Source organism: Schistocerca piceifrons, chromosome 3, assembly GCF_021461385.2.
Source record: "Schistocerca piceifrons isolate TAMUIC-IGC-003096 chromosome 3, iqSchPice1.1, whole genome shotgun sequence".
Lineage (NCBI taxonomy): Eukaryota > Metazoa > Arthropoda > Insecta > Orthoptera > Acrididae > Schistocerca > Schistocerca piceifrons.
The window spans coordinates 482,999,997-483,027,828 of record NC_060140.1 but is presented as its reverse complement, the minus strand read 5'-3'; positions in this window follow the sequence as shown (position 1 = coordinate 483,027,828).

The following is a 27,832-nucleotide window of genomic DNA, read 5'->3' as shown; positions in this document are numbered from 1 at the left end:
GTGGGGGGAAGTCTAGTGACATGTCCATAAAATTTTAATCTTCGCCTTCTTATGTCTGCTGCCAGGTTTGATATAGTTTCTGTGGTTCTTCTTGATTGTATCCGGTATCCTTCTTCTGTTAATTTTGGACCTAAAATCTTTCTCATAATTTTGCGTTCTTCTTTTAGTATTTTTTCTAAATCACATTTTGTGTGGAGTGTGAGCGTTTCACTAGCATATAGTGCTGCTGGCTTAATTACTGCGCAGTAGTGTCTGATTTTTGTGTTCGAGGAGATGCATTTTTTATTGTATATTTCATGTGTCATACCGTATGCTCTCTTCATTTTCTGTTGTCTGATCTTCTGTGCAACTTTCTCTCCTCCGGTTGGCTCCAAAATTTCACCTAGGTATTTAAAATGTTTTACTCTATTTATTTTTCCATATTTTGTGTTCAAACTGTGTATATGGAATTTCGTACAGAAAAATTCTGTCTTTTGAAACGAAATTTGTAAACCTACTTTATCCGCGCATTCCTTAAGGATCTCTATTTGTTTGGTGGCGATTTCTTCATCATCTGCAAGTATGGCCAAGTCGTCCGCGAATGCTAAACAAGATATCTCCACGTTGTCTTTGGTTCTACCAAGATGGATTGGTTTCCAGTAGGATTGATTTTTTAATTCTTTTTCCCATTCCTTAATGACTTTATCCAGGACTATATTAAACAGAAGTGGAGATAGCCCGTCACCTTGACGTACTCCAGTTTTTATGAGAAAAGGTTCAGAGATTTCTCCCCTGAATTTAACTTTAGATACAGTGTCTGTCAGTGATTCTTTGATAAGCCTTAGTGTTTTGGAGTCAAGTCCAAGTTCCTCTAAAATGTTAAACAAAGATTGCCGGTCAATTGAGTCATAGGCTTTCTTAAAATCTACAAATGTACAAATTATGGGGGCATTTCTAATTGCTTTGTGTTTTAATATTGTCTTTAAATTAAATATTTGTTCTATGCATGAGCGACCGGGGCGGAAGCCTGCTTGATAATCACCAATTTGGCGTTCCAGCTTCTCTTGTGTTCTTTTCAGCAGGCATGTTGAGAGAATTTTGTAGGTGACTTGTAAAAGTGAGATTCCCCTGTAGTTATTGACATTTGTTCTGTCTCCTTTTTTATGTAACGGGTGAATAAGGGCACATTTCCAATCCTCTGGTAATTTTTCTGTTTCCCATATTTTTGTTATTATTTTTGTGAGCTCTTGCAACGTCTTTGGTCCTAGGTTTTTTAATAGCTCTGCAACAATGCCATCTTCGCCAGATGTTCTATTATTTTTTAAGTTTTTAATGTGACATTTGATTTCTTCCTGTGTTGGTGGTAATGAATCCGGTTGAGCGTTGGCACTGATTTCTTTGGGAAACCTTAAACTAGGTTCTGGGCAATTTAGTAGGTTAGAAAAATATTGAGCCAATACTTGACGGTTTTCCTGGTTTGTTAGGGCTAATTTACCATCTGGTTTTCTGAAACATAAATTTTGAGGGATATATCCTCGTATTTTATCTGCGAAAGTTCTGTAGAAGTCTCTTGTATTATAGTTTTGGAAATTTTCTTCTATGGCATCCAGTTGTGCCTTTGTGTAATTCCTTTTTGCTTGCCTAATAGATTTTGAAACCTGTTTTCTAACCTCGTTAAATAAATGTAGACTTTCTTGTGATTTTTTACTGTTATATTCTTAAAAATGCCTTTTTTCTCCTTTCCAATGCATTTTCACAGTCTGAATCCCACCAAGGGTGTTTGAATATCTTTTTCAAGGGAATAGTTTCCTTAGCTATTCGCGTGATTTTAGAATGAAATTCTGCCCATGTGTTTGCCTTTTCCTTCTCCCATTCTTCTTTTACTTTAGATTCTTTAATCTTCTTGGTGTCATATTTCTGTATTTCTGTTTTCTTCTGATGACTTCTTTGTGCTGTAAACTTGATTTTAATTCTAGTTAGGTAATGGTCTGAATCAATGTTTGCTCCTCTGCGTACTTGGACGTCGTAAATTTCTTTTTGTACTGGGTATGAAATCGCCACATGATCTATTTGAAACTCGCCAATTTGTTGTATAGGAGATCTCCATGTCTTTTGTTTTCTTGGACATTTTCTTAGAGATGTTGACATTATCTTCAGGTTATTCTGCTTACATAGTTCGACGAGCCTTGTACCATTTTTATTGGTAAATTTATGTGCAGGATATTTGCCTACGGTTTTTTTGGTGGATTTTCTCTCTACCAATTTGGGCATTAAAATCGCCGAGTAGAACTTTTGTATCATCTTTTGGAATCTTGGCCATTATATTCTCCAAATTTTCCCGGAACTTTTCTGTTTCTATGGGGTTTTTCTTGTTGTCTCCGTTTGTGGGAGCATGAACATTAACCATCGTGTATGTTTTGTTGGCACATTGTAAGCGCATCGTCATTATCCTATTATTTACGGGAGTAACTTCCTTGATGGAGCTGAGCACGCTCTTGTGTATGATAAACGCCATCCCGAGATGGGGGGCTCCTCTTCCGATTCGTTTATCCGTCTTGCTCTTAAAGATGCGATAGTTGCCATAATCTGATGTTTCTTCATCTGTAAAACGTGTCTCCTGTAAAGCTAGTATTATTATCTTTTGCTTTTCAAGTTCTGTTGTAAGGTTTAGAAGTTTTCCTGGTTGGATTAATGTATTTATGTTAAAGGTTCCAATGTATGTAGGTGTTTTAAGTGGAAGTTTGCCAGAGAGCTCCGACTTTCTCTGATGTAATCGTGGAAGTCCAGGTTCCCCAGAATCCGAATTCCTGGTTGCCATCTGTTGATGGGTGGATTGGTTACCACCTGGGGTAATGTTGTTATTACTTGCACGAGTCATACTTGCTTGTAATCAAGTTGGTCCAGTGTTTCCACTGGGTGTTTAGAACCAGGGATTGTTAGTTCCTGGCGCATTATGACCAGCCGCACATTGTGTGAACAGACGCTGACCAGGATGCCGATGGTTCCCACTTCAGACGCGTCCTGGATTTGGGTGTTGACAGTGCTTATTGTAATGGCGGCACTTACTCGCCATGACACAGCAACGTCTTCGGGTTCTGTGGTTTTTGAATGAGTGTGACCCTTGCCAAAAGTCACCCTCCCACACCCTCGTGATGCTGCCGCCTCGGTCCGGGACTGCCTATTTGGGTTTCCCCTTATTCGCAGCTGTCCACCATATCTGATGGATCGTTCGCTATCCGCCACCTGCGACCCGCCCTGTACCTGAGGCTCGGCTAGGGTATATATATATATATATATATATATATATATATATATATATATATATATATATATATTATCTTAATCGCTATATGTAGTTTCTGTTCACTACGATGCAAAAACCAGCAGATAAGACCAACAAATCTCTCTTGTGTTGAGAGATTCGCACACTATCTCAACAAAAGCGTCCAGACAGCTATTAGTCGACATTAATATGGGTTGTGTCCAACATTCATCTTTATGATGGCTTGAACTCCACTGGGGTCACTTTCAATGAGGCCTCTGAATGTCTGTGGAGGAATGGAAAGTAATTCTTCCTCCAGAGGCGAAATCAGAGAAGGCAGTGATGGACACTGGGGTCTGGAGTGTAGTCGACTTACCAACTCATCCGAAAGGTGTCCCATTGAGTTCAGATCGAGAAGGCAGATCAGTCTATTTCAGGAAAGTTATTGTTCACAAACCGTTGCCTCTTAGATGTCGCTTTACAACAACGTGCATTGCCATGCTGATACAATCATCGCCTCCGAACTATTGGTCTACTGTATTCAGTATACAATGCCTTAAAATTTCATCATATCCTTCCACAAGATTGTTTTATTAAGCTCAATAAGGTGACCACACCCCAAACACGGAAAGCACCCCTATACGTCTACATCTACGTAGATACTCCCCTAGATACCGGAGGGTGTGTGGCGGAGAATACCCTGTGCCACTAATAGTAGTTTCCTTTCCTGTTCCACTCGCAAATAGAGTGAAAGAGAAACGACTGTTTATATGCCTCTGTATGAGCCTTAATTTCTCGTATCTTTCCTTCGTGGTCCTTACCCGCAATAAATGTCGGCTGCAGTAGAATCGTTTGGCAGTGAGCTTCAAATGCCGGTTCTCTAAATTTTCTCAACAGTGTTTCTTGAAAAGAACCTCGTCTTCCCTCCAAGGATTCTCATTTGAGTTTCCGAAGCATCTGCGTATCACATGTGTTGTTCAAACCTACTGGTAACAAATCTAACAGCCCGCCTCTGAATTGGTTCGATGTCTCCCTTCGCTACGACCTGAAATGGATCCCAAACACTTGAACAGTAGTCAAGAATAGGTCGCACCAGCGTCCTCTACGCGATCTCCTACGCAGGTGAATCACTTTTTCCTAAAATTCTCTCGGTAAACTGAAGTCTACCATTCGCCTTCCCTACCACAGTTCTCAAACGCTCGTTTCCTCTCATATTGCTTTGCAACGTTATACCCAGATATTTAAATGACTGACTGTGCCAAGCAGGACACTAGTAATACTATATTCGAACATTATTGGTTTGTTCTTCCTACTCATCCGCATGATCTTACGTTTTTCCACATTTAGGGCTAGCTGCCATTCATCACACCAACTGGAAATTTTGTCTAAGTCTTTTTGTACCTTCCTACTGTTACTCAGCTTCGACACCTTACATCACGACATCATCAGCAAACAACTGCAGATTGCTGCCCACCTAATCCACCAAATCATTTATGTATACAGAGAACAACAGCGATCCTATCACACTTCCCTGGGCCGCTCCTGTCGATACCCTTGTCTCCGATAAAAGTTCGCCTTTGAGGACAACATATTGGATTCTGTTACTTAACAAGTCTTCGAGCCACTCACATATCTGTGAATTTATTCTATATGCTCGTACCTTCGTTAACATCCATTGGGGCACGGTGTCAAAAGCTTTTCGGAAATCTAGAAAAATGAAATCCACCTGTTGCCCTTCATCCATAGCTCGCAGTATATTATATGAGAAAAAGGTAAGCTGTTTCGCACGAGCGATGCCTTCTAAACCATGCTGATTCGTGGACATAAGCTTCTCAGTCTCATGAAATTTTATCATATTCGTACCAAAAATAATTACATGAATTCTGCAGCAAACAGAAGTTAAGGATATTGGTCTGTAATTTTGCGGGTCCATTCGTTTACCCTTCTTATATACTGGAGTCACCCGCGCCTTTCTCCATCCACTTGGGACTTCGTGCTGGGCGAGAGATTCGCGATAAATGTAAGCTAGGTTAAGTGGGCAGTGCCGTAGAGTACTCTTTGTAAAATGGAACTGTGATTCCATCCGGACCTGGGGATTTATTTGCTTTGAAATGTTCCAGTTGTTTCTCTACTCCAGGAATGCTTATTACTATGTCATCCACACGGGAGTCTGTCCGATAGTCAAATGACGGTATGTTTATACGATTCTCCTGTGTGAACGATTTATTGAACGTGAAGTTTAAAACTTCTGCTTTCATTTTGCTATCTTTAACTGCCACGCCACACTGGCCAACAAGGGACTAAATGGATCTAGGCGCGCAGTCCGGAACAGTGCGACTGCTACGGTCGCAGGTTCGAATCCTGCCTCGGGCATGGATGTGTGTGATGTCCTTAGGTTAGTTAGGTTTAAGTAGTTCTAAGTTCTAGGGGACTGATAACCACAGCAGTTGAGTCCCATAGTGGTCAGAGCCATTTGACTAAATGGAAGCCTTAGACGCGCTTAGCGATTTTACATAAGACCAGAATTTTCTTGGGTTCTCTGCCAAATCATTTTCTAAGATGTGACGGTGGCAGGTGTTGTATGCTTCGCGAATAGATTTTTTCACAGACGCACGAATCACTACGAACCTTCGTTTGTCGTCATTCATGAGTTCCCTTTTGAGCCGAGAGTGCAACAGCCACTGCTTCCTCAGCATCCTCTGAATTTCCTTATTAAACTATGGTGGGTCTTTCCCATCCGTTATCTACTTACTAGGCTCACAACTCTCCATACCACGATTTACAATCTGCTTAAGCTTTGCCCATAATTTCTCTACATCCATCTTATTGGAACTAGTGATGCCAGTTCATTGTCTAAGTGAGATGCTAATTACTGCTTCTCTGCTCTATGCAGTAGAAACACTATCCTAACCTTTTTGACTGATTTATTAACTCAATGCTCAAGCGTATCAAGGCCGTTATTACGGCCAGAGATGGTTGTTCTGGGTACTGATATCTCAGGATCTATGCACCCAAATTGCGTGAAAATGTAATGACATGTCAGTTCTAGTATAATATATTTGTCCAATGAATACCCGTTTTTCATCTGCATTTCTTCTTGGTGTAGCAATTGTAATGGCCAGTAGTGTATAAAATTTCCCCTTATACTATTCCCAATGATTCAAGATACATAGCTCAGTAAAGAAATGTCAAGAGAGTGAATCTCTCAGATAGAAAGATCTAGATAACAACACGTTCTGATCGAGTATGTTCTACGCTGCTTGACGTTTACTTCCCACGTATAAGCACCATCAGTGGGTATGTAAATGGTTGGTGTAGCAATTCTCTGTGATCAGAGGAAAGGCCACTAGAGTGAATTGCTGTTGTTTGTGTGTAGTGTTGTTATCAGTCCTGGTAAGGTATATATGGGATGCGAACAGCGTCAGATGTTGAATGATACCGGTAAAGAGCCGGCCGGGGTGGCCGAGCGGTTCTAGGCGCTACAGTCTGGAAACGCGCGACCGCTACGGTCGCAGGTTCGAATCATGCCTCGGGCATGGATGTGTGTGATGTCCTTAGTTAGGTTTAAGTAGTTCTAAGTTCTAGGGGACTGATGACCTTAGAAGTTAAGTCCCATAGTGCTCAGAGCCATTTGAAGTATACCAGTAAAAAACAGGAGATGTCGTGTGCTTATGTGAGACACAGTTATTGGAGTTATCAGTTCGATAGGGGCCTTATTGTGGGCCTTCATTTGGCAGACTGGTCGTTCGCGCAGTAGCTAGATTAGTGAGCTGTTCGGATGTGACAGTGGCCCCCTGTTGGAGTGCATGGGAACTTGAGGGCAATTTTACTAGTCCAAGACCTACGGTTAGTTGTGTGCATGAAAAACCACTACCAAGGCGCCTATGAAAATATTACGAGGTGTTTATGATGACAGGACAGTAGACTGGCGTCCTCATTCCCCAGAAATAAATAGATATAAATTTTAGCTGCGGACAATGTAGGCCTATATGCAAACAACCCTTCTCACACCCTACTCAGTGAGTTGATAGACAATCTTCAGGTTGTGACCTCAAGCACTTAGTCGATGTGTGATGACTGGTGATAGTGTGTTCAGAAGATATCCATCAGCCCTTGCAGCACAGGGACGTCCATTTGATCACCTGATGTAACTAAAATAAAGGTTGATTTTGCCCTCCGCCGCTGTAGCCGAGTGGTCGGTGTAAATTACGCCGAAGTGAAGGGCTCATGTTCGATTCCCGGTACTGCTAGGAATGTCTGGTGGCGGGAGGGCTGGAACGGGGTTCCTCTCAGCCTCGTGATGCCAACTTGGGAGTTACTTCACTGAGTTACGGCGGCTCCAGGACGGTTAACCCGATATTGACGGGCAGAGCTGTTTGCTGATCACAGTCCCTTCCACAGCACATCAAGTGACGTTACTGGCTGATGGATGACACGATGGTCGGTCGAATCCGATTAGTCTGTCTGTGGCCAGAACGGCAGAACGCTTGTATTTTTCTAATTTATTTGCAATACATCTTATTTTTGCTTAATTCGTCTTAACGAGCTGTCATACAGCAGCTACCGGGGGCTCTGCAGAGTACAAAAACTGCACACATGTGACTGCGTTCGACATTGGACGGTTGTGCCTATTTCCAATAACTGGTCGTCAGTCCTGTGATCTAATATTAATGGGCGTTTCTTCTTATTTACACACAATACGTTGTTTATGTTCAAAAACGACTGCAGCTCCCACCACCAGGCGTCGATTCTGCGTGGGTCTACATGAGTTTCGGAACCATTTCCTGGCGTTACTACTATCCAGTGTAGAGCAACATCATTCTACATCACTTTTATGGGACTTCCGGCACTATCTGGTTATCATTCATAATATCATTTATAAACAATGATGAATCAAAACATTATGATCACTACCCACACGAGACCGAATGCTGGCTGACGGCACGTGTATAAGCGAAGGACAGACGAATGGGGACTCATTCTAATGAATATTTGGACCGAAAACGGGGGAATCTACGGACGTAAGCGAATTAGACAAAGGGCAAATTGCTATGGCTCTCACCTCTCTGGATAGCAGATCGCACTAATGCCTTGTCTCTGGATCATGGGGAGGTGAACCAGCTCCGGATCAAATCCGCTTCATAGTGTTAGGCACCGAGACCGAGTGAGGTGGCGCAGTAATTAGCACACATACTGGGCTCGCATTCGGGAGGACGACGTTTCAGACCCGCGTCGGACATCCTGAATATGTTTCCGGTGTTACTCTAAATCATTTCAATCAAATTCCGGGATGGTTTCTTTGAAAGGGCACGGCCGATTTCCTTTTCCATCCATGACACAATCCGAGTTTTTGCTCATCTCTAATGACCTCGATGTCGACGAGACATTAAACCCAATCTTCCTACCTTCCTTTCTTCTTACGTAGGAAAATTTTTACTTTCTCTTTCCCATACTAAGTCCTCACAGCTCTGCATTGCTTCACCGCAGGTGTGTGTCAGCAGTACAAGCCAGCCACAAGGCGTAAGCATTTAGACACGGCTAGTCGCTCACCAACGGTGCCACATTGACAGTTCTGTAAATGAGTGCAAGCAACTCGGCGGAAAAGTACACACATCAAAAAAGTTTTGCATAACCTCGGTTCCGAGAGTTCCGGAACCTGTACAGAGAATTGTTATAGACATCAACAGAAACATCATTTCCGCCCTTTTTATTGCTCATAAAAACCACACATTGCATGTTGTACCACCATACAGCGAGACCTTCAGAGGTGATGGTCTAGATTGCTGTACACACCGGTACCTCTAATACTCAGTAACATGTCCTCTTACACTGATGCATGGCTATATTCGTCTTCGCATACTATCCACAAGTTCATGAAGGCGCTGTTGATCCAGATTGTTCTACTCCTCAACGGCGATTCGGCGTAGATCCTTCAGATTGGTTAGTTGGTCACGTCTTCCATAAAAAACCCTTTTCAATCCATCCCAGGCGTGTTTGATAGGGTTCATGTCTGGAGAACATGCTGGCCACTACAGTCTAGCGATGTCGTTATCCTGAAGGAAGTCATTCACAAGATGTGCACGATGGGGGCGCTAACTGTAGTCCATGAAGACGAATGCCTTCCCAATATGCTGCCAATATGATTGCACTATCGGTCAGAGGATGGCAGTCACGTATCGTACTGCCGTTACGCCGCCTTCCATGACCACCAGCGGCGTACGTCGGCCCCTCATAATGCTGTCTCTGTGAAAGAATATCCACATCTATCTTCAGGAGTTCTGGGAACTGAGGTGATGAAAAACCTATTTTGATGTGGGTAAGACAAGTGCACATATTAAATAAGACGCACTAGATAGGATTATTTATTTATTTATTTATTGCCAAATTATAGTCCTGTTACCTGATGTTTTAAAACAGGTCGCACATCTTACAATTTTCGTTTTTCATCATTTTGCAGTATTCTTTTCTTTTGTTTTATCTACAACATTTACAAAGAATAATACTTTTCAAAATAACAATAACTTAAGGTTGAAATATAAATAAATTTTTTTAAGAAGAATATAAAAAGATGATAGGATAGAGGAGAGATACGTTAGTACCATCAGCGAATGTGACTGACGGTGAATACCCCGGCTGGTTTCTTCGTGCCGTTGGACAGTACGCAGCAACACCTACTGAGGACCTGACAGAGCTTTTACGGTATCGGAACAAACCCTTTAGACAGATGTACCCGAGCGAGAGTCCGCTGACCACTCATAATAAGCAACAACGATTCAGTCATTACGAGTAACGCCTCCCAGTGAAGCCTCTCTTCAGTCAGTATAAACACCCTGAAAAGTCAGCTTAGAGGCAGTCGATCAGCAGGACCGTTAGCATCTTTGTTGTTTACACACGATTCCCTGATTGTTATATTGTAACATCTTGTGTGAGATTGTTCCAGCATCGTCACACTGTACCAGTCATACTCTCGCTGACTTCTGTACTAACAGCAGTTCCGTAACCGCGGATAACCGACGCCAGGGACCACGACTGCAGGTGCCACTGCGGGGTCATCCGCTGCTCCACCATCACCGTTCCTTTTCACGGCATGGGCTGCTCTGATATTTCAACTTCGTACAGACCTTCATACCTGTCCGGGGGCCCACGATCAGAGAACATCACGACATCAGAACTTCATAGCATGCGCAATCCACCTGACGGGACACTGCGTGCAATGACTTCACAGGGAGCGACCATTTTCAGGGCGGCTTTTGAATTAATTGCACACGCACCACGGTCACGCTTTCCTCGCTGCAATCTGATATACGTGAAGCGCCTATGGATTAGCTTTGCTGGTGTCTCACCAGTACACGAGTCGCCGCCCAATTCTTCGTCTAACACAGCGACCTTTGGCAGCCTTGATTCTGCCACTGATGACAGCAGATCCCACTACAACCAACGTAGCAACCGGTCACAGCTGCGAGATGTAAACCGAACAATAAATTGAGTAATAATGAATCTTGTTTGTTGGCATCTAACGACTCCCCACAGGTCCTCGGGCCACATATCCTGACAGAACAGTAGGAGTTTCCGGCATGGGAATGGGCGACTCCTGTGGTGGATTAACGATGAGAGGCGGTGAGCTGGCCGGGTTGTAATTGGTTTTCAGGCGGTTTTCCACATGCAGCTCGGAAAATGTGGGGCTGACACCCATATTTCGCGACCTGAAATGGAATGACCGCATAAAACAAATAGTAGGTACAGCAGATGCTGGACTGAGATTCAGAGGTAGAATGTTAAGAAAATACAACTCATCCACGAAATAAGTAGCTCAAAAAGCACTTGTTCGTCCGATACATAGGAAAGCGTAAAGTAATATCTTTCCTGACGCACTTACATTATACGGTCCTGTGAAGGGATGAGTAGTATTGTTCAGATCATTTTTCTGGACAGGGACTGTTTTCGCTCCTTGTACCGCAAGGGTTCTGTTGCACATCGATTGTTGCTGGCAGCCAGACTGATCGGTATTAATTGCATAATTGAGGTCAAAATTAGGGATGAGTATTTTAATCTATATCTGAAATCCTATCCTAGCTGCATATGTTATTTAATGATATTCTTTACTATTAAATAGAAAAACAAGAAGTACACGGGTAGGATTTGAACCCATACCGCCAGCGTGGTAGACGTGAACATTTGTCGCTTCGCTGCCCTCGCTTGGTTGAAATATGATTAACCTTGGAGGTACAGGATGTTCTCGGAAACTAGGGGCCTTGGCACGAAAAGCCGCTGGGCACGTATTCTGGACAGGACAGTCCACAATATGCCTAAAACTCATCAAAATTCGTGATTAGCAGGTCTGGTGGTCCCCTTGTGAGACTAAGCATGGTGGTCGGCTGCTACCCAGCTCTGAAAACAGTGTAGATGGCGACCTGCAGCAGATCTAACGACAGAGTACATTGCTAGTGCAGGCAAAAGTTAGTCTGTTACTTAGTTACTTGGTCGATAGATCAGTGTTATGTTGTGGAACATGTCAACAGAACGAACATACAACAAACACACACGCACACACGCACACACACACACACACACACACACACACACACACACACACACACACACACACAGGTGGATAAAATATTAATTAGCTATATACTGGTCAATTATATACTTTTATCTAAAAAAGGGGATGATGACCTCAGATGTTAAGTCCCATTGTGTTTAGAGCCATTTAAACCATTTGTAAAAATGACTGTTTGTTATCAGGAATACCTCTCTGTTAAGAAAGTTTTTAATATGCGTATCAAAGTACATCTGCTACCTGTCAAACAATTTACTTACGTGGGTAGGTTCTCACAGAGTTTTATAATTGGATATTTCACTTCTTTCTGTGCCGAAGTTAGATTTATTAAAGGTTAATGTAGATCCTTTTTCCTTCTAGCGCCCTAGTTATGGATATTTATGTTACTCTGTAAAACAGTTTACTGGAATACACAGCTGAGTACACATTGCTGAACATGGGCACCGCAACAGGCTGGCCCTACGTGATCATATGTTGAGTCAAAGATATCGTCTGTAACGATTGCAGTGGACACGGAATAATCGTGACTGGATCGTGAATCGCTGGAACGTTTTGCCTGGTCATTTCATCATGTTCCTTGTTACACTGGGTCGTTGGTCCTGTATGGATACGCGGTCATCGGGGCGGGCGACTGCTCGAAAGATGCTCCAAACCACTGAGACAGGACTACGGGTGACATCCAACTAAGTTTCCGTGGGCCCTTTGGTAGTAATCGAAGGAGCCATGACAGTTGCGGACTATGGGAACATTATTGCGGAGCATCTGTAGCCCTTCCCGGTCGTCGTGTTTCCCGACGGCGATGGCATCTTTCAACAGGATGTCTATTGTAATAAGACTAATTATAGGGTAGTTAATGAATGCTTCGATATCATTAATAGTTTAGTAGATCGTATATTATCCGATCCACATTATATAATGGACGAAAGTTATCAAGAATGGTTTTTCTTAATTTCCATCAACAAATTAAAATGTCTGCTTCACTTATACACTATGTGATCAAAAGTATCCGGACACCCCAAAAACATACGTTTTTCATATTAGGTGCATTGCGCTGCCACCTACTGCCAGGTACTCCATATCAGCGACCTCAGTAGTCATTAGACATCGAGAGAGAGCAGAATGGGGAGCTCCACGGAACTCACGGACTTTGAACGTGGTCAGGTGATTGGGAGTCACTTGTGTCATACGTTTGTACGCGAGATTTTCACACTCCTAAACGTCCTTAGGTGTACTGTTTCCGATGTGATAGTGGAGTAGAAACGTGAAGGGACACGTACAGCACAAAAGCGTACATGCCGCCCTCGTCTGTTGACTGACAGATACCTCCGACAGTTGAAGAGGGTCGTGATGTGTAACAGGCAAACACCTATCCAGACCATCACACAGGAATTCCAAACTGCATCAGGAGCCACTGAAAGTACGAGGGCAGTTCAATAAGTAATGCAACACATTTTTTTTCTGAAACCGGGGTTGTTTTATTCAGCATTGAAATACACCAGGTTATTCCCCAATCTTTTAGCTACACAACACTATTTTTCAACGTAATCTCCATTCAATGCTACGGCCTTACGCCACCTTGAAATGAGGGCCTGTATGCCTGCACGGTACCATTCCACTGGTCGATGTCGGAGCCAACGTCGTACTGCATCAATAACTTCTTCATCATCCGCGTAGTGCCTCCCACGGATTGCGTCCTTCATTGGGCCAAACATATGGAAATCCGACGGTGCGAGATCGGGGCTGTAGGGTGCATGAGGAAGAACAGTCCACTGAAGTTTTGTGAGCTCCTCTCGGATGCGAAGACTTGTTTGAGGTCTTGCGTTGTCATGAAGAAGGAGAAGTTGGTTCAGATTTTTGTGCCTACGAACACACTGAAGTCGTTTCTTCAATTTCTGAAGAGTAGCACAATACACTTCAGAGTTGATCGTTTGACCATGGGGAAGGACATCGAACAGAATAACCCCTTCAGCGTCCCAGAAGACTGTAACCATGACTTTACCGGCTGAGGGTATGGCTTTAAACTTTTTCTTGGTAGGGGAGTGGGTGTGGCGCCACTCCATTGATTGCCGTTTTGTTTCAGGTTCGAAGTGATGAACCCATGCTTCATCGCCTGTAACAATCTTTGACAAGAAATTGTCACCCTCAGCCACATGACGAGCAAGCAATTCCGCACAGATGGTTCTCCTTTGCTCTTTATGGTGTTCGGTTAGACAACGAGGGACCCAGCGGGAACAAACCTTTGAATATCCCAACTGGTGAACAATTGTGACTGCACTACCAACAGAGATGTCAAGTTGAGCACTGAGTTGTTTGATGGTGATCCGTCGATCATCTCGAACGAGTGTGTTCGCACGCTCCGCCATTGCAGGAGTCACAGCTGTGCACGGCCGGCCCGCACGCGGGAGATCAGACAGTCTTGCTTGACCTTGCGGCGATGGTGACACACGCTTTGCCCAACGACTCACCATGCTTTTGTCCACTGCCAGATCACCGTAGACATTCTGCAAGTGGCTATGAATATCTGAGATGCCCTGGTTTTCCGCCAAAAGAAACTCGATCACTGCCCGTTGTTTGCAACGAACATCCGTTACAGACGCCATTTTAACAGCTCCGTACAGCGCTGCCACCTGTCGGAAGTCAATGAAACTATACGAGACGAAGCGGGAATGTTTGAAAATATTCCACAAGAAATTTCCGGTTTTTTCAACCAAAATTGGCCGAGAAAAAAAATGTGTTGCATTACTTATTGAACTGCCCTCGTACTATGACAGTTAGGAGGGAGGTGAGAAAACTAGGATTCCATGGTCGAGTGGCTGCTCATAAGCCACACATCACGGCGGAAAATGCCAAACGACGCCTCGCTTGGTGTAAGGAACGTAACTATTGGACGACTGAACAGTGGAAAAACGTTGTGTGGAGTGACGAATCACGGTACACAATGAGGCGATCCGATGTCAGGATGTGGGTATGGCGAATGCCCTGTGAACGTCATCTGCCTGTATGTGTGGAGCCAACAGTAAAATTCGGAGGCGGTGGTGTTATGGTGTGGTCTTGTTTTTCATGGAAGGGTCTTGCACCCATTGTTGTTTTGCGTGGCACTATCACAGTACCGACTTACATTGATGTTTAAAGCACCTTCTTGCTTCCCATTGTTGAAGAGCTATTCGGGGATGGGGGTTGCATCTTTCAACACGATCGAGCACCTGTTCATAATGCGCGGCCTTTGGCGGAGTGGTTACACGACAACAACATCCCTGTAACGGACTGGCCTGACCTGAATCCTATAGAACACCTCTGGGATGTTTTGAGACGGCGACTTCGTGCCAAGCCTCACCGACCGATATCGATACCTCTCCTCAGTGCAGCACTCCGTGAAGAATGGGCTGCCATTCCCCAAGAAACCTTCCATCAAGGCTAAGGATGGGGCAACACCATATTGAATTCCCGCATTACCGATGGAGGGCGATACGAACTTGTGAGTCATTTTCAGTCAGGTGTCCAGATACTTTTGATCAAATAGTGTATACTGAATCAACATCATTAACATTATTTCAAATCATTTAACTATAATTAACAGAAAGGTGTAACAAGTTAGAACACCTGATGTTGTGAATTAACATACTGTCATAAATTTCAGCAAAAATTTATTATTTCAGTCTCGTGATTGTATTATTACATTCCCACAGAAATGTTAGTAGAAATGTGTATGTTGCAAAATAAACTAATAATTAATTAAGGAAAAATTCGTTAATTTCAACTTATCTAAAAACAGACTTTCGGAACATTTATCAGTCATGGGATGTATTTAACGTGACTTGTGCACTTTATCTATCATGTTCACTAACGATTCTCGACCTTTGTGATGTAAACACTAAAAATTTTAAGTCATTTTGGTACTACGAAATTATCATACAGAACTTTAACATGAAATTCCGTTTTGGCATTTTGTACTGTACCTCAATTAATGTTACGAATAGGATCCGATGTAAAATCAAAATGTAGTTAATGATTTTACGATAGGTATTGGTATTGTAGCTTAATAACCAATTTTCCACGCAAAAGTTAAAAGAAAAATATTTAGAACTGTATTCAGAACGAATGATCATTTGTTGTCTCTAAAACCGTACCAACGGTTTTTTGTAAATCAGGAACTTTTCACTATGGGTCAGTAAATGTAATTATTTTTGACAACAGGCTAAAGAACATACATCATTTTATGTGTGAATATCTTTGTAAGTACTTACGGAAAAGCCGCTAGAAGGACTCATCAGCGTGCTGGAAAATATTATTGTAACATCCAAGTTTTCATAGCGTCCGAAATCCAGGCAAATCTGCGATATACATCCCATAATGGACGTTGTTGGCGGAGGAGATTCGACGATTCAAAGCTAAGTATTCCACTCCAAAAACTGCAACTCAGTGTGATAAATATGTTAACAACTATGGTGATTAGTTTTGAAATAATAACAGTTCACCTACTTTTTTGCCATTGGCGTCGCTATCATTTGACTGCCCTTTATAGTTCAAGACCACTTGCAGTTGCGTTTTTAACATCAACACCGGTAAGTCTCGTGAATGTGAAGGGCGTCCCTTGGGGACTGACACCTTTTTTTATCCTCTTCCTGCGTACTCTGTCACTTTTACTATGAGATAATCATTTCTCACTTGAATCGATAAAACAGAACAGATAAGGCACTACAAGAACTGGCAGTGAGTTTAATCTAAGGGGGATGTTATGTGGTTACCTGCGACAGCAATATGGGGATAACCAACAGGACCTGATGGTAAGGTGATCGCTTACTGACATATGCAGCCATCTGTAGCAGCAAGACAAAATATGAATAGTATGCGCCATTTAGCTGACAGATCATCCACATACACAGAGCTGGGACAATTCCATTTACTTTAACTGACTGATGTTCTCATAAGTGGCTATCGGGGAATTTAACTTGAGTGTATGATTTATAGTTAAACTTTTTTTATTTAAATTTTTGGGTACTGTCTATATAATTTATTGCTGTATGTCATCAGGAAAAATTGGTTTGGGTGTCATGAGGTATTTATCATTAATGGCAACATCAGTGGTAGTGCGTTTTCTGTGTAATTTGGGACAGTATGCTTGTTGTTGTGACATATTAAGGGAATTAATTCCTTGAGTTGGCTGATGTTTAACTGTGAATCTGATACTTGGGTGCATTTTAGTCATTATTAGGTTACTTAGTTATTCTTTTGGACCATTGAAAAGTGTTATTGTGTCCTGGACGTATGTTTTACAATATACAATTTTGTCAGTGAATTGTGGGTGAGCTATTCCTGTTATAGTTTATGCATAAATACCTCAACAAGCAAGCCTGAAACCCATTACCACACCACAATTTTGCAAGTAAAACTTCCCACTAAATGCGAGTGGATTAAGAGACGGGATTTGCAAAGAGTATCACGATACAGTGCACTGTAAGTATTCAAAACATAACGACCTTTTGGTTTCACAAACATTTCGTCACTAATAACTAAATTTCCGTAATTTTCGATAGCTCCATCACCACAGCATTTAGCTAACCTTGGTCCACGAGATAAAATTCCTATAACACCTCCGTCTGATGATGAGCCTGAAGTGGCTCGAGAGCATGTTAATGGTACATTAAATCGTATCAAAAAATACAGAAAAGTGAGTGACTGGATACTTATTCCCAAATAAACCGCCAATTTAAATCACAGTGATTCGGCATCCGTATTGGATATGCTGTAGTATAGTAATAAGTACATCAATTACAGTAATATCAACCTCATTAACATTTCTCCTCTGAGAGGAAAAAGAATTGATGACGCCATCTTACAGAAGGAAAAATGATTACCATAATCAAACAATGCAAATTAGAGCTCTCGCTGAAAGACTGAAGAGTTCGTTTTTTCCGTGTGCTATTGGAACAGTAGAGAAACAGTCTGAAAGTGATTTTATGAACTCTCACTTAATTGTGAATTGCAGAGTACACACGTAGATGTACATTGTGTTAAGGAATTTTTTCATACTGGCCCTCTGTAAAGAGAATAGTGACGTGCTTACAAAATTGCATGGCAGCAGTGCAGAAGGAAGAAAATCTGTCGATGAAATTGGTCCAAGAAAAAACGAAATAACAGGCTACTAAAGGAAATAAGAAAATTTAGAATTTAATATTGCGTCGATGCTAAGACAACAGATACAGAACACATTCTCGGACTGCAATAGGAAGAGGGTTGGGTTCTTTTTCAGAGGAAACGTGCCGACATTTGTCTTAAGCGATTTAAGGAAACCACAGAAAATGTAAATCTCCGTGGTCGAATGGGGACGTGATGAATCACTGTCTTTGCGAATGCGGATCAGTCTCCGTCCATAGCTCCAGGTAACTTTGTAGATGAAATATCTTTGCTAAAATGACAGAAATACTGGTTTGTTGTTTGACGGAGGTAATTCAGGTGTGATACGCCAGCAGGAAAGTTTTGCCCATGACAAAGTTATTTATATCACATGTACCATCAAAGTGAACTTTAGCGCCAAATATCCGTCATTCGCCAATGCAGTTCTAGCAGAACGACTTCACAAGATACTGAGTTATTACTAGCAGTATAGCTTGAAGTTCTTGACTTAATACCCGACTTTTGAAGTCTTGTTCCCTAGGTGGCGCTGGCTTACCTCTTGCAGTGACAGCTGTGTTATCGAAGAGGGAACGTCGTGCGACTTACAGTGGGAGGAACAAGTCCTGAGTCGAGGATGGTAGGTATAGCCTCTAAGTGGTGTCTAGGAGAAATACGAGAGCGTGCTGAAAAGCAATGCCTCCGAAATTTTTTGTGAAACTCATAAAGATTTCCAAAGCTCTAGTTTTCGTGTCTACATATTTTTTTCTCAACATACTCAACAAGGCGATGAACACATTTCTCCCAACGTGAGACCAGTTTGTTCATATCGTCACTGTAGAATGTCTGGCGTTTTGAACGGAGCCGCAACCTCACATCTGGTTGCTCTGCTTTATCACTATCAACCTCGAAGGTGTTCAGTAAGTTTTGGAAAGAGGTAGGAATCGGATGCAGCCACGTAGGGATTGTGAGGAGGATGATCAATGACAGTAAAGCAAAGGTGTCGTATTGTTGCAGTTGTCACAGCCCTCCTGTGGGGTCCAGCGTTGTCATGCTGAAGGAGAGGATGCTCCATGTGTAGACGAACTCTTCGAATTCGTGCTTTCAGTTTTCTGAGGGTCATGCAATACACCAACATACACTGATGATTATGTTCACTTGGTTAATAGTTGTTCGTCTTTTAAACGAAATGAGTAATTGATTCTGCGTATCCGGAAACCGACAGAATGTTGGTAGGTTTGTGGAGGTATGTGGCATTACATGTATAAGCACAGATCATGTAATTTGCGTAAATAACGGGCCGCTGATTTGCTTACGCAGTGATGACGCCCGATAGCGGCCCTAATGGCTTCCATAGCATTTATGTCAGGCGCACTTGGTCGCCGAAACATCAACGTGAGTTCACTGTAATGCTCCTCAAACCACTGTAGCACGGTTCTGGCTCCGAGACACGGAAAATTTATACTGCTGAAAGATGACATTGCCATCGGCGAATACATCAAGCATGAAGGGATGCAGGTTGTTCTCAGCTGTCAGCGTGTTTTCGACGCGCTGCTCACCCCGTCGGAGGTTCGAGTCCTCTCTTGGACATGGGTGTGTGTGTTCTCCTTAGCGTAAGTTAGTTTAAGTTAGATTAAGTAGCCTGTAAGCCTAGGGACCGATGACCTCAGCAGTTTGATGCCGTAGAACTTACCACAAATTTCCAGCCGGAAGTTGTGGCCGAGCGGTTCTAGGCGATTCAGTCAGGAACAAATTTCCAATTTCCGTGTTTTCGATGCAAGAGCAGGAGAACGTCTCCCATAGCATAACACTGCTATCAGTCTGCGTCCGTGACACGCTGCACGTTTCGAGCCACCGTTCACCTCGATGACGGCGTTTATGGAGACGACCATCGACCTAGTGTAGCAACAATGTGATTCTCCCGAAGAGCCTGCGCGGCGACGGGTTAAACAGTCAATTAAAGCTTCGCCGTTTACAGGCTTCTGAAAATTGCTTTTGCCGCCAGCCAGAAAGCGGTGGAGAACATACTGACCATAATTACCAGTCTGCAAGTCCACATTACTCATTGTATTCACTGAAAGAAATGTTCCTACTTGCTGTTTGCTCAGTGCACTCAGGAACTATGACTATAAATAAAAGTTTTGAGTTGTAACTGATTAATATATTCAATAAAAATTCACACCCACAAACAAAATAATATTCCTGATAATAATAATAATGTCCCTACTGTAAACAGCACTATTATCAGTTCAGAAGCGACCTCTGTGGTAAGTTCGAAGTAAAATGGTCTATCACCCTGACTTCTAATCATCAAAGTTAACTGCTCGCCTTGGAGGTGGAAAGTAATCTCCCCACTTGCCCCGCGCTTTTGTCAACATCACGGGCGACACACAAACAGTTACTTCCTTGAAAACTAAGTGATCCGGGACGGTGTATAGACCTTGCGAATTCACTTCCTACTTTTACCGAAAAAGAGTTTGGTAGCAGCCTGTCTCTGACGTCATCTGAGGCTCAGCGTGTATCGGCGTTTGAATGATGTGGACAGATTGATAGCTCTGTGCGAAGTGTCTCTCTCACTGTGTCACTGGCCGTATTTATATATTGGCACAGCGGACCACCAAACGTAATATCTGCTATCAGCCGCTCTAGGCACAGATAGCAGAATCTAAATGACCTATTTCTCAGAGACCTATTAATTAATATCTCTTTTGTGTAACAATTTACAACCTTCATAATTTTGATATAATTAGCGTTAAGTTTGATTTAATTACTGAAAAAAGTTTTAGCTCGACTGCATTTAAACTAAGATGGCTAGAATTTCTAGAACAGAATCGACAGTAGAACATGACCTTTGAACTGCCTCTTTTAGATTACTTGTAATGATTTTTACTTACACCAAAATCTTGAAACTTGGTACAGCTGTATTTTTTTCATCACTATAATCGAATGAATCTATTATGAATAAAGAGATTTTTGTTCCAAATTTCGTGTTTTAATAAATAACTTTGAAACTAATAGAGGTAGCTTATTGATGTTACAACACACATGAAAAAAAGTTTTGCATCACCCCGGTTCCCAGAACTCCTGAAGATAGACGTTCACTATGGATATTGTATCACACACATAGTCCATTTGACTGCTCAGAGATGTGACTCAACCCGCTCAAAGATGTAAACAACGATGCATGAGCAGCGCCTATTAGATGGAGGGGGTCCGACAGTCGATCAGTTCCAGTCACTCCACCAGGAAGGAGGTACACGGTTCGTGTTCTCTGTAGCTCAACCATGCCTAGACGGTCAATACCGCGGTTCGATCGCGTCCGCATTGTTACTTTGTGCAAGGAAGCACTCTCAACAAGGGACGTGTACAGGCGTCTCGGAGTGAACCAAAGCGATGTTGTTCGGACATGGAGGAGATACAGAGAGAGAGGAAATGTCGATGATGTGCCTCGCTCAGGCCGCCCAAGGGCTACTGCTGCAGCGGATGACCGCTACCTACGGATTATGGCTCGGAGGAACCGTGGCAACAACGCCACCATGTTGAATAATTCTTTACGTGCAGCCACAGGCAGTCGTGTTACGACTCAAGCTGTGCGCAATAGGCTGCATGATGCGCAACTTCACTCTATACGTATATGGCGAGGTCCATCTTTGCAAACCACGATACCATGCAGCGTGGTACAGATGGGTCCAAAAACATGCCGAATGGACCACTCAGTACTGGCATCACGTTTTCTTCACCGATGAGCGTCGCATATGCCTTCAATCAGACAATTGTCGGAGACGTGTTTGGAGGAAACCCGGTCAGGTTGAACGCCTTAGACATACTGTCCAGCGAGTGCAGCGAGGTGGAGGTTCCCCGCTGTTTTGGGGTGGCGTTACGTGGGCCGACGTACACCGCTGTTGATCATGGAAGGCGCCGTAACGGCTGTAAGATGGGTGAATGCCATACTCCGACCGATAGTGCAACCATATTGGCAGCATATTGGTTAGGCATTCGTCTTCATGGACGACAGTTAGCGCCCCCATCGTGCACATCTTGTGAATGACTTCCTTCAGGATAACGACATCGCTAGACTGTAGTGGCCAGCATGTTCTCCAGACATGAACCCTATAAAACATGACTGAGATACACTGAAAAGGGGTGTTTATGGACGACGAGACCCATCAACTACTCTGAGGATCTACGCCGAATCGTCGTTGACGAGTGGTACAATCTGGACCAACAGTGCCTTGATGAACTTGTGGATAGTATGCCATGACAAATAGAGGCTTGTATCAATGCAAGAGGGCGTTCTACTTGGTATTAGAGGTACCGATGTGTACAGCAGTCTGGACCACCATCTCTGAAGGTCTCGCTGTATGGTGGAACAACATGCAATGTGTGGTTATTATGAGCAATAAAAAAAGGGCGGAAATGATGTTTATGTTGATGTCTATTCCAATTTTTTGTACAGGTTCCGCAACTCTCGGAACCGAGATGATGCAAAACTTTTTTGATGTGTGTATTTAGTGGTTTTCTATCAATCTGAGGCTCATATGAATATTCATCTGTGTGAGTCTAATACTTAGCGCCTTCTGGTTTTAGTAAAAATTTCAATTTTACCAAAATATAAATTGAGACTTGTAAATTTTGATTGTGCCATACATTTGCACCTTCTGAACAATTTTTAGCTTTCTTGTTAAATAATTTGGAGCCATTTATTTTTTCTTAAAATAATATATTTTGCAAAACATATTCACTTGCTGATTCTGAGGCTTCACGATTAAATTGAAGCATACACTGACAAAGTTTGGAGAAGTTATTCTAATTTTTTATTTAATTCTTAGGTTATGGTGCAATACCTTGTATGCTAGCACAGGCGCGTTATGATGGTGTGTTGTTAGTGGTAGTGAATTCGGGTAAGGTCCGGCACAGTCATTCGCCTCTGTATCTCTCACAATGATACAGTATTTGTTTCGCATCAAGCTGACATGTTTCCAGTGACTGAGAATCGAATCCTGTTGGTCCCGTGCCCACTGCAATTGTAACTGACGATGTCGTTGGTTCAACATGTGAACACGTAAGGGTGGTCTGCTGCGGAGCTCCTTGTCCAACAATGTACGATGAACAATGTGCTCCGAAACTCTTGTGCGGGTACCAGCATTGAGCTCTTGCGAGACCCCAAAGATCACCATCTGTGTGAAGAGTCGAGGATGTCCAACAATTATTATTTAGCACAGTTTCACTGTCCTACCTCTTTCCGTGCATGCTCACGACAGTAGCACGTGAACATCGGACCAGCTTCGCCGTTCTCGAGATACTCGTTCACAGGTTTTGCTTAATAACAATCTGCCCTTTGTCATCCGTGTCTGCTCCGCTTTCATACTCTTGTTGCCGTGATGCCAATAGGCGGCATCCAACGTCGCGGTGTCTGTCGTCATAATGTCTTGGCTTATGGGTGTAGTCATGTTACACACCTCCATGTTACACGCTGAGGGTTGCAGATTGCATCATCGAAGCGGGAAACTCGAGCGAGAAATATGTATGACACGTAACATTTCAACCGATGTTGAGAAAATAATAAAAAAACTGTGAGGTATTACTTTTCAGCACTAACTCGTGCTATTTCAGGCTTTCGGGGCGCCTTTCAGACACGAAATAAGAAAAAGGACATATAAACAAGCGTCCGAAAATCCTTCGTTTCTGAATCTTCATGTTTGACGTATTTCAATATAAAAATTTAGAAGTGGTTTTTTTAGCTGATAATTAAGATTTATTTTTTTACAGAATCAAATGATGTAGTCAATCTTTTGATGCACATATTCTCTCTCTAATGGCGATGTGTTGCTACAGAAACATGGATACATTTAATAGTTGTGTAAATCTTAGGTTAGTCTGTCTTTTTTATTACTTGTTGGTGTAAGTACCATGCAACTAAAATGGATTTATATTAGTCACACACTACTGGCCATTAAAATTGCTACACCATGAAGATGACGTGCTAAAGACCCAAAATTTAACCGACAGGAAGACGATGCTGTGATATGCAAATGATTAGTTTTTCAGAGCATTCACACATGGTTGGCACCGGTGGCGACACCTACAACGTGCTGACATGAGGAAAGTTTCCAACCGATTTCTCATACACAAACAGCAGTTGACCGCCGTTGTCTGGTGAAACGTTGTTGTGATGCCTCGTGTAAGGAGGAGAAATGCGTACCATCACGTTTCCGACTTTGATAAAGGTTGGATTGTAGCCTATCACGACATTGCTGCTCGCGTTGGTCGAGATCCAATGACTGTTAGCAGAATATGGAATCGGTGGGTTCAGGAGGGTAATACGGATCGCGGTGCTGGATCCCAATGGCCTCGTATCACTAGCAGTCGAGATGGCAGTCATCTTAATCCGCATGGCTGTAACGGATCGTGCAGCCACGTCTCGATTCCTGAGTCAAGAGATGGGGACGTTTTCAAGACAACAACCATCTGCACGAACAGTTCGACGACGTTTGCAGCAGCATGGACTATCAGCTCGGAGACCATGGCTGCGGTTACCCTTGACGCTCCGTCACAGACAAGAGCGCCTGCGATTGTATACTCAACGACGAACCTGGGTGCACGAATGAAAAAAACGTCATTTTTCCGGAAGAATCCAGGTTCTGTTAACAGCATCATGATGGTCGCATCCGTGTTTGGCGACATGGCGGTGAACGCACATATGAAGCGTGTATTCGTCATCGCCATACTGGCGTATCACCCAGCGTGATGGTATAGGGTGCCATTGGTTACACGTCTCGGTGACCTCTTATTCGCATTGAGGGCACTTTGAACACTGGACGTTACATTTCAGATGTGTTACGACCCGTGGTTCTACCCTTCATTCGATCACTGCAAAAAGCTACGTTTTAGCAGGATAATGCACGACGGCACGTTGCAGGTCCTGTACGGGCCTTTCTGGATACAAAAAATGTTCGACTGCTGCCCTGGCCAGCACATTCTCCAGACGTCTCAACAATTGAGAACGTCTCATCAATGGTGGCCGAGCAACTAGCTCGTCACAATACGCCAGTCACTACTCTTGACGAACTGTGGTATCGTGTTGAAGCTGCATGGGCACGCCATCCATGCTCTGTTTGACTCAATGCCCAGGTGAATCAAGGCCGTTATTACGGCCAGAGGTGGTTGTTGTGGGTACTGATTTCTGAGGATATACGCACCCAAATTGCGTGAAAATGTAATCACATGTCAGTTCTAGTATAATATATTTGTCCAATGAATACCCTTTATCATCTGAATTTCTTCGTGGTGTAGCAATTTTAATGGCCAGTAGTGTACATCGAATGATTAAAACAAATTCCTATAGGAGCATTTAGGACACGGAGTAGCTGATAACACCAAATCATGGTAGGCTAATTGGCAACATATATTTTTAGTTTATTATTAATTTTTATTATTATTGGCTATAAGTAAGAGTGTACGATTTGGGTGAACTAAATAAACGTTAAGACTGTACTACAACTGTGCGCTGGAAACGTCTATTCATCGTTCTAGCAGGGATTTTTACTTTTAAAATAAATTACAGTTATATTTCAAAGGCCTTAGGTCATTTAGCATGTGAACCAAGACCTGATGGGTAGAAAAAATTCACAGCACGCCATCAGTCCACTAGGACAGTTTCTCACTATTTTTCTACAGGTTTTCTTGACTAAGTAAAATTTTTCCTTCCCTATACCAGACTGCGCAATTCTGGAATTTACAGAGGTAAGTAAACACAAACAGACAAAACTTAACCAAAGTCAAAATCAGTCGGCCCCGCCATTTGTAGAACATTACAGTGGAAAAGAGAAATTCAAGAACTGAATTACTTCAGTCGTTTGCTCTCTTAATTCCATTATGAAACAGGAAAAAAGAGGGAAATAATTACCCGATGCCTTAGTCGATATGTATTTGTAGGTAGTTGCTCTTTTTCTGTATGCCGAAGATAGCGTCGTAAGCGTGCGGTATCAAATTTGCACCAGTTGTATTCAAATCACTGCCTGAATGTACGCCGGCTCTGCAGGATGAAATTTCCTGCAATTTCTGTCGTTGCCCATTATGTTTGATTTACGCAGTCGCACTGAACACCAGTGCACTTTAAAGGAAATTGTGTGGAGCTTATATATTACCAACGCTGTAACGCCCTACGCAGTAAACTGGATCTGCGAATATCCGCTGCGTACAATATGGCACAATAAATTTCCACGCTGTTTGGGGAAACATATGCATGCTGGCAGCGTGATAATTTTTCGTTTTAAAGAGCATTGGATGCTGTTACATTCATACACGTTTCCACTTGCAGAAACTCTATGCCATTACTGTACTTGGAAGCAAAACTTGGTATCATGCAATCAGAATGAATGGGTAAATTTTCTCTACTGAGTGTTACGGTTAGCATTACAAAAAGAAATTGTGTAGCATAAGGAAACATCTATTATGACTGTTTCATATTCGAGGGTTGCTCGTAGAAGTTCAATTATCACCTCGAAAAAATCCAGATGCGGTATTGAAATCTGGTGATAGTGCTAGTCCTCTTCTCCATGTTCACCTTTCTGTGCTATGCATTTTTCCCTGCGATGGATAACTTGTCGGAGACTTTGGCTGTAGAATATGCGATTTGGCTGTTGGGGTACGTTCCACTTCGAGATTCATGTCGTAGTCGTTCTGGAAATATCTGCTACTCAGCGGTTTCTTCATCCGAGGAAAGAAGAAAAAGCATCTCAGTGCCTGTCAAAAGAATACGGGGTAGAGCAATAACTGACCAGCGGAGAAATGCTCCTGCTGGAGCACAAAAAAGGCGAATACGTTTCTGTTTAAAAGACTCTGAGAGAAAAGAGGGGAACCACCTGCCTCAATCCTCATTTCGCCGTTCTCACCAGAAATTTCGGCAAGTGAACGTACTCGTGCTCTTGTAATACAGAACATTGTAAATCTATTTTCCCATTCCATCTTTGTAGCTTATCCTTCATACTCAGCATCTCCCTCTCACTGTCACCGTGTATGCAGCGTGTCTCTCCTAAGAGTCGTCAGGATCCTTTTCTCTGGTGTTTCGGCAGATATTTGCGATTTTGTTTCTGCATTGTGTAGCTGGAGTCAGCCCAAATAATAATGAGGGTTTTTCAATAAGTAATGCCCCATATTTCTTTAAAAAGCCTTTAGTATACACAGAGAAACTTCCCAGTTGGTGCTTCACCTTTGATGTTTGTTCTGTGCGCCGGTGAAGTTTCGAACGGTTCTGGTAGATGGTAGAGCCGTAGTACAGAGTCAAAATGACGTCTACATACGACTCACGTTACAAGCAGCGTGCTGTTATTGAATTCTCGTGTGCAAGAAAAGAAACCGTGGTGAACAGCCATAAACGTTTCTGTGCAGTGTACGGAAATGCTGCAGTTGATAGGAGTACGGCTGGGCGATTCGAAAAGAAAGTTACAGTTTCAGTAAATGCAGAAGCAGAGCCCCATGATCAGCCACGCTCGGGACGTCCTGTCACAGACACTGCTCCAGACATCCTGAATCGTGCAGATGCCATTGTTCGTGCCCAACGGCGCATTGCTACTCGACAATTGGCTCTATGTCATCATTCCAAGTAGAGAATGAATTAGTATATTTCTTCAAAATATAAGAGGTATTAGAGATAAAGTTAATGACCTGCGTATAGATGTTGACTTTGATATTATTGGTATGTCGGAGCACCACTTAAATAATTTGACAATTCAGAGGCTTCCTTTACCAGGATACAGATTAGGTGGCTGTTTTTCAAGGAGTTCCTTGCGGCGTTGGGGAGTGGCTATGTAGGTAAAAAAAAAGTATTCCATGTGAGTCCATAGACTCTGCACTGAACAGATATTTGAATGCTGTGCAGGGCCAGTTGAACTTAGTGAAACTAAACTTCGAATTATATT